The sequence below is a fragment of the Grampus griseus genome, assembly GCF_964374135.1.
Source record: "Grampus griseus genome assembly, chromosome: 21".
Lineage (NCBI taxonomy): Eukaryota > Metazoa > Chordata > Mammalia > Artiodactyla > Delphinidae > Grampus > Grampus griseus.
In genome coordinates, this window is record NC_139015.1 from 5686675 (window position 1) to 5694931 (window position 8257).

Genomic DNA, 8257 nt, shown 5'->3' on the forward strand with positions numbered 1-8257 from the left:
TAACTTCTACTGACCAGATTAATCTCTTAAATTTCAATCATTCCTAAATTTACCTTTCATGTGCTTGGCAGGACATTATATCTCAGCATCCCCAACATATGTCAAATCCTAATGTTCTTAAAAGCTTAGATGATAAAATAGGTCACAAAGTACAGTATTAACCTATGTTAAAATCCTGGATTAGATAGCAAATAGAAAAGAATAAGGTCATTATGGTTGTTCTAGTTTGGACTCACAGAATGACCACTTATACCAGTATGAATTCCAATTTGATCAGCAAAACAAAGGATTATAGGTAAGACGGAGAAGACCAGAACGCTAATTCAAAGATGTGGCAAAGTGAATGCAGTTATTTCATCATCCATCTATATACTTAATCTATCATTCATCTATATATTTATTCTTATACTTCCTACATTTTAACCACCAAAGTGAAAATTATATGGATTTGAATTATGAAATTAGATTTTCAAGGCGCCTGAAGGATTACAGAATCTCTTGACCTGCAATGTGGAAAAGATTTTTAATTTGATCAAAGATGTAATACACTTTTCTTGAACAATAGGGTCATTCATTTACCTTCAATTAACCATTCTGAGAGACTCAGCCAAAGAGAAATAGAAGAGTGAGATCACGTATTTTTCACCCATAAACTAAGAAGAGGTAAATATTCCACGGAAAGAGACATTATGAAAGTAAACATGTGAACATTGTCATAATAAAGATGCAGGATTATTTTTATAATAGGGTATGGCAAAAATAAGTAGCTTTATTTTTATAAATAGGATCATTCCTCATGAAGGAGGACTTGAGAAGCTATGGCATGAATTGCTCTGTAAACCTGAGGATGCCTGTCCCCCTTCGAATTCATCTGTTCTGTAAGTTGGACTTTGTATATGAGTTTTCAAAGTAGGGTGGGTCTTTATGTTATCTGTATCTGAAAATCAGGATTCTCATTTGGCAGAAACAGTCAGTTAGACTGGCATTTTCATGTTCTGGGCCAAGGGTGTTAAAATTTATTTTTGTCAAGGGCTTCCCTGGTGGCGCAGTGGTTGAGAGTCTGCCTGCCGATGCAGGGGACACGGGTTCGTGCCCCGGTCCGGGAAGATCGCACATGCCATGGAGCGGCTGGGCCCGTGAGCCATGGCCGCTGAGCCTGCGCGTCCGGAGCCTGTGCTCTGCAATGGGAGAGGCCACAACAGTGAGAGGCCCACGTACCAAAAAAAATAAATAAATAAAAATTTATTTTTGTCAAATGCTGAGAAAAACCAGCAAAGGAAATCAAATGGATTTAAAGCTTGAAAGCTTTAAGAAACAGCTCACACCAAGTCACTACATCCAAAATTTCTTTTATATATGCATCCATACATTGATAGGAGGCCGGAAATAAATCCTAAAGTTTGATAAGTGAAGAGTTGTATCAGCTAAGGCAGGACCAGTGCATATATGAGACAGGTTACTAATCTACTCAACGGGCCACCTGTCAAAAATTATTCCCTTAGCCACCATAAAATTCCCACAAAGATGAACTAATGTAATCAATAATGCAAGTGAGATATTGTGTCCAAAAAGCTACTATTGAAATTTAAATGTATCCACGATTGTATTCAATATTTTCAGGAATGAGTTCATTTATTTAGTAGTTTAAGTAAAGTTTCAAAGGTGGAGTTGTATACGAACACTACCAGTTCAAGAGAGGACTAGGTCCAGTGGCACAATGTACCTTCTATCAGTACCTCTAAAGCGTGACCTTGCGTTAGAATCACTCGAGCCTCCTGAAAACACTGATTCCAGGTGCTCCCTCAGATATCCTGATTTGGCAGGGCTGTGGCCTGGAAGTATGCACTTCTGACATGCTCCCAGGGGATGCTGGTCTAAGATACATGTCGAATAACACCATTCTAGATGGCGTCTAGTACCAAAGGGTCAGAAAGTCTAGAAAATAAATGCGTCCAACTTCAAAATTTTACCCAATGGTAACCATAATCCAGGCTTCAGATGTAACTTCCAAAAGCTTCTTATTTCTAACATTCAATTGTAGATGTGATGGCTCTGAACACTTAAGTACCATTGAGGTGCATTAGGATAAAGAATTTATAAGATAACTGGATCCCCCCCAAATCACAGAAGACTTTGCAGAAAAACTTAAATCATATTAATGAGCGAATCAAAAAATTTTACAAATTGTGGGAAAACACTTTTTAATTAATATTTTAAGCAAACTTTCTATATGATGAGACCAAACACATGCAATTTGTTCATTATGTACAATAGTCACTTAAAAAATATAAAAGTGATCTAAATCTTAACTACTCAAACTTTTGAATTAGTCACTTGAAGAAATATAATAAAAGAGAAAGGTGATATATTTTTACACCTCTTTAGGGAGCAGCACAATGCTGAGTGTTAGAGCCTGAGGTTCCAGACCAGCTTTCCCATTGAAATTTTCCCAATTTTGAGCAACTTAATTTTTGTTTGTTTAGTGTTAATGGTGTTAGATTGACTGGTCTCTAAGAATCCTTCTAGCTTAAATTCTGAAATGACTCCTTAAAACCTGCTACCATGTTTATCTTAAAAATAAAATTTGCATAACTCTTTTCATTAAGACTCATTCAAAAAGTTTTATCTTAATGGGCCAAAATTAAGTATTACCTACTTCTTATTAACCAACTATTCAATTTTCAGGGCTCCATGTGGCGCTGTATTGTATTGAAAAATGAAGTTTTTCCAACAGCACATCATACACGACTGCTCTGTGTAGTGAGAACTATTTTCTGCTTTCCAATTGGAAAGTTTTTTTGTGTATGAGATAATGAAATTGAGCTTATTATACATAATTGCAAATGAGCCCACCTGAGATACTGGTACATGCTCATAACTTAAAGTGTCAACAACTGGAAGAGAACAACAAGTCTGAACATAAGGTAAATTACTTAACAACCTCCACTATGAGTTCTCCACATCTGAGCATTCAAATTTATAAACCAAATTTTAAATGGTGTAACATCCTCACCGAAGCATGGAAAATTATTTCTTGCATCTTTTGATAAGAGCTTTCCTGAACATGACAGTTATCAATTATCCCTTTAATAGCAAATAACATTGCTGAATTATCTCCTATGATCTTACTGTGCAAGATTTGCCTGTTTCTGTGACACATATATTTCCTAAACTAGAATACAGACTTCCAGAATTTTAGGAGATAATTAGGCTACTAAATCAATGTTGTAAGTACCTGTAAAGTAATAAAAAAGTAAGCCTTTATCATTATTAAAAAAAATTATCTCACTCAAGTAGCTGATAATGTGATATCTAGATGCACGTGCCACCTGTGGCTCCAATTCCAGGTTGCTTTTTTTTTTTTTTTAACAAAGTCTAGCCTATTTCAAGTTATATTTGTTTAGTCATTGAGATCAAGTAAAAACAACCTGAAACTTGTCTCCTCATGTGACAGCCCATGTTTTACCATGAGAAGTTTTGAAATTCTTCTAGTCAGTCATGATGGGATTTTTTCCCTTTCAATACACAAAGGCAAAGGTCAAAGTTGATCATTTTAGTGTATTTCTCTACCAATTTTTATAACCGAAGTTACAAGTCCTTCTTGAACAGTAACAGTAACCTCAAGCAAGAGAAAGCTTTTCCTTTAGGATCTGTTTCTCTACAGAGTAAATTCTTTGGGGAATTTCTAAGATTCTCTCCAGGTATCCATATCTAATTTCTTGCTCATAAATCTCCAAGGAACAGTCTCATCAACAGTGAGAGAATCATCTCCATGTGATTATCACAGAACACAGCATGGTCTTGGATGCTGAAAAATGCCAGCCACTCTTGGTCTAATATATGTTTCTCACATGAAGAAAAGGAGGTGTCAGTTAGTAAGAAATGCCTCCCAATCTCCTAATATGATTTCTATGGATTATAATATTCTCAGTAAGATCTCTGTTCCTGAAGACACACTGGAAGCTACATACATAATTTCACTTTAATATTTCAATCTGCTACATGGAATAGATACAAAATACAAGATGAGATAATTCAGCAATTGCAGAAAGTAGTAGTAATGTTTGTATACTCATCATTACCATGAATGGCTGGGTAAACACGTTATTCAGTAATCTGGTAAACCATTACCTTTCTTGCATATTAGATCTGATTTTGAATAAATTCTGGAATACAGGAAGGACATGTGAATCCTTCCAAATTGTTTGAATTTCATTTTAGTCTTCATTACAGAGTTTAGGCAAGCAAAATTACGTAGTATGGAGAATTTGTACATATTTTATTGACAGGGACATCTAATCAGTCATGTTGGACTTCCAGTATCTACTGGGGCAAAAGAAACAAACAAACATACTCTTACTCTTCTCTGAGCAATATAAAAGCTGCTGCAGCTCACCCATGCTCAGGCTAAGGGCTGCAGGGTAGAGTCCACAGAACACAACAAAAAACACTCTAGCCCTAGAAGTCCGTCTACTGGGAGCAGAGGAATTTAAAAACATTATTTTCTAAGCTAAATTGATTTGCAGCTTTCGAATATATAGGATTATTGTGTGAGTAGTAACAAAAGTTTTTAGTACAGCAATATTTAATCATTAAAGATAAAAAGAATGAAGAATTTCAAACTTTTAAGTAAATATATCTTTTTTTTTTTCAGAGATACCCACAGTTCTTTAAGTATTCCTATTACTATCAACATAGGGAAAATCAGCTCAATATAAGTAGCAAAATTCAACTAGCCATTTTAATATAGAGTAAGTTTGTGGAGCTCACTTAAGAAGTATATGAGTTTTCTTTCCATTGGGCCCTTTCAAACAAGCCTTGGTTTATTCCAGTGGAGCAAACTTCCCAGGAACTCTCAATGCAATGACCTAAACCTAGCATTTGTAACATTAATCTCTAAACTATCACCTAAAGCACGGTTCCCCAAACTCTGATGAATTAACTGACAACTTTTCAAAGGCATTTAATTACTGTATTTAATTTTAGATCACAGACCAGGAAAGACTGTCAGACTTATTTCTCAGATCTCTTCCTTCACACAGGTAAGATGTGACCATGCTCACTTTCTTGCACACTTAGGCCAGTGAGGCAGAATCTCAACAGGATGTAAGAGAGCTTTTCTGCAGGGGCTGTCCACACCACAAGCCCAGAATCAGCTCCACTAATGCCAATAAGAGGGAGACAACATAACACCCAAGGCCATGCTGTGTTCTATGATAATCTCACCAAGACTATCCTCTCACTGTTGATGAGCCTAGGAGATTTGTGAGCAAGAAATCAGATATGAAAACCTGGAGAGAATCTTTGAAATTCCCCAAAGAATTTACTGTTAGAGAAACAAACCCTAAAGGGAAAGCTTCTTCTCACTTGAGGTGACTTAAAATGTTCAAGGAGGACTCGTAATTTCGGTTATAAAAATTGGAAGGGAAATGAGTTTCTCCGAAGGGTATCTATTTCTGAAATACTCAGACAATGAAAGAAATGTAATCTCTCTCTTCAAACCATTGTTGGAGACTTTTAAATAAAAAAAGTCAACAAATACATATACAAATGGACATGGAAGTTACAAAACAAGGGTGCTTTACTTCTGATACATGATCCAAGGCATCACTAAACTTCATTCAAATCAACTGCTTTTACTTAATATAGTAAAAAAAAAAAAAAAAAAGTCAGCTCCAATGCTTGCTCCTTTTAATATCTGCATGCAAAAAAGTAAGTCTGGGTTTGTTAGCTTCTGAAAAATAGGAAAGATTATATTTTTAAGATTCGCTTAGCACACAGTGCGCCTCTGAGATTCAATACTGTCTTTTTTCTGGGACGCGCTTCCCTTTGACCCCAGGGTTTCTTGCCGCAGCCTGAGTACGAAGGCCACCTTCAGGGGGGCGGGGGTCCTTACAGAAGCGCCCGTGGGCACAGTAACGAGAGCGACAATCTAGACTCTATACGCACTGAGGCTGAATAAGCTTAAAACATAAGGCAGTGTCCCCGGTCAGGGTCGCAGGTGACACTCCAGGGGCAGTTCAGAGGCGCAAGGGCTGCTGCTGCTTCTGCTGCGTCCCGTCGTCGGCCGGTGAGCGGCGCGGGCGCTCGGGGCCTCATCGCCCGCCAAGCCCCACAGGACGCGCGCACGCGGGTCCGCGACCGTCGCGGGGGCGGGCGGACCCCCACCAGCCCCGCGACGCCCCATCGCTCGAAGATCGCCCTCCTCCAGCCCGCGTCCGCCTGCGTCTCTCGCCCTGCGGCCCGCAGGCCCCTACCTGCAGGACGAGGCGACCGCAGCGGCGGACAGCGGAAGGTGCTGAAGCGGGCGCGGCGGCCGGACCCGACCCGCACCGCCCTCTCCTCCTGCGCCGCAGGCTCCGAGGCTGCGCGGCCGGGCCGCGGGGTCTGAAGGGCGCGGAGGCGGGCTCCGCAAGCCTGGCAGCGCGCGCGGCACTCCGGGTCCCGCTCCGAGCCCCACGTGACAGCCACACTGGCCGCTGATTGGAGCGCCTGGGGAGAGGCGGGGGCGGCCCCTGACCCCCGGAGACTGTGCGCGCCCAGGTGGTTACCTGGCAACCGGGAGTCGGCTCTGAAGTTGTGGTTCCCAGGCCCTGGGTTAGGCTTCAGCAGAGTTTACAGGGAGGCTGAAAGTGGAGGAAAGAACAGTGAACCGCCAGCGTTCTCACCACCTAACAGATTCCGCACACCGGGTTTGCACTTTCTAGGAAAATGAGTCAAGTATACAATAAATAAATCACCCCATCTTCTTGAGGAGCCTGAGGGAGGGAGTTGAGCCTCCTTCAGAGTCTAGGCTACACTAGCCTTGATGCTCACCTCGAAGGTGAGTACAGAATGCGGTCTCTTCTGCACTTCGTTATCGTCTGATTGGGCTCAAGAAGCTCTGTGCAAAACTCCTATGAATGCGATTTGTCTCTGTTGGTGGATTTGTATGTAGTTAATACACCTGCCCTCAAAGTGTGCAAACTGACATTTTCCTTGTGGAATCTGGTTGAATGGAAATGGCACTGTCATTCATATTTCCTTCTTCGTATCTCTGAAATATCTTCACTACCAATGACCTTTATCAAACACCCAGGAGAAAATAAACCTTCATATACTCGGAATATGTGTTTAATAACATTTACTGAGCTCTAATTATATGTCAGACTCTGAATAGTTAATAAATTTTTTGGTTTTTTAATAGCATTTTTCAGATCTTTTAAAAAATTAATTAATTAATTAATTTCTTCATTTTTGGCTGCCTTGGGTCTTCGTTGCTGCGCGCGGGCTTTCTTTAGTTGCGGTGAGCAGGCGCTACTCTTCGTTGCGGTGCGTGGGTTTCTCATTGTGGTGGCTTCTCTTGTTGCGGAGCACGGGCTCTAGGCGCGCTGGCCTTCAGTAGTTGTGGCTCTTGGGCTCTAGAGCGCAGGCTCCGTAGTTGTGGCGCACGGGCTTAGTTGTTTGGCGGCATATGGGATCTTCCCGGACCAGGGCTCGAACCCGTGTCCCCTGCATCGGCAGGAGGATTCTTAACCACTTTGCCACCAGGGAAGCCCCTGAATAGTTAGTAAATTATGGTTTGCCCCAACCGGCCAACCAGCGAAACTCCCTGGACGTAATTCTGACCCTCCTATGCCATACACTTTTTTTTTTTCATACACTTTTTTCTTACAAAGTATTCTGTGCAGACTGTTCCCTATCACGGCACTTAGCATTCTGTTTTGCAAATTAAAATTGACTTAAAAGTTACCTCTCCACATAGACAAACTTGTCAAAAGCTAGAATCAGTTCTTACAGGTCTGTTCTCTGCATTCTAATGAAGTGCCTGATGAATAGCAGATCTTCAATAAATGTTGGATGAATGGATGGATAAATAAAAAATTAAGCACATAATCTACCAGAGAAAGTATAGAGGACAACACCTAAATATATGTGGTGTGTTAAGTCCTAAAGTAGGGTTATATAAAAGTTCTGTGAGATAATTTCAGATGAGGGAAGGAGAAAATTTTCTTTGTTTTCAGAGTAACTCTCAAGAAGGGTGATATTTGGACAGGAACTTAAGAAACAAATAGATTTCACCTGTTGGAAAAAAGGACTGGACATACTATGCATCAGGAACAGCATGGCCAAAAGCACAAAATGGGGAAAATGCATGATTGATTTAACTAATTTTGACTTGTTTGCATTCTCTGGAGGAGGTGAAGGTGAGTATCTAAAGAGAAGAGGAGGGAAAGAAATTGGCAAAGGATTAAACTGAAAAAATAATAAAACCAGA

General features: G+C 40.3%; 1 protein-coding gene across 3 annotated transcripts in view; it reads right to left on the bottom strand.

The window, feature by feature from the left end:
• Positions 1 to 6390, bottom strand: part of WDR17 (WD repeat domain 17) — a 79115-nt gene extending 72725 nt beyond the window's left edge. For all 3 annotated transcript variants that reach the window (XM_082680558.1, XM_082680557.1, XM_082680555.1), the window contains exon 1: positions 6258 to 6390. The gene's annotated coding sequence lies outside the window, so the exon portion shown is untranslated. The remainder of the gene's footprint in view (positions 1 to 6257) is intronic.
• Positions 6391 to 8257: the final 1867 nt, after the last annotated feature.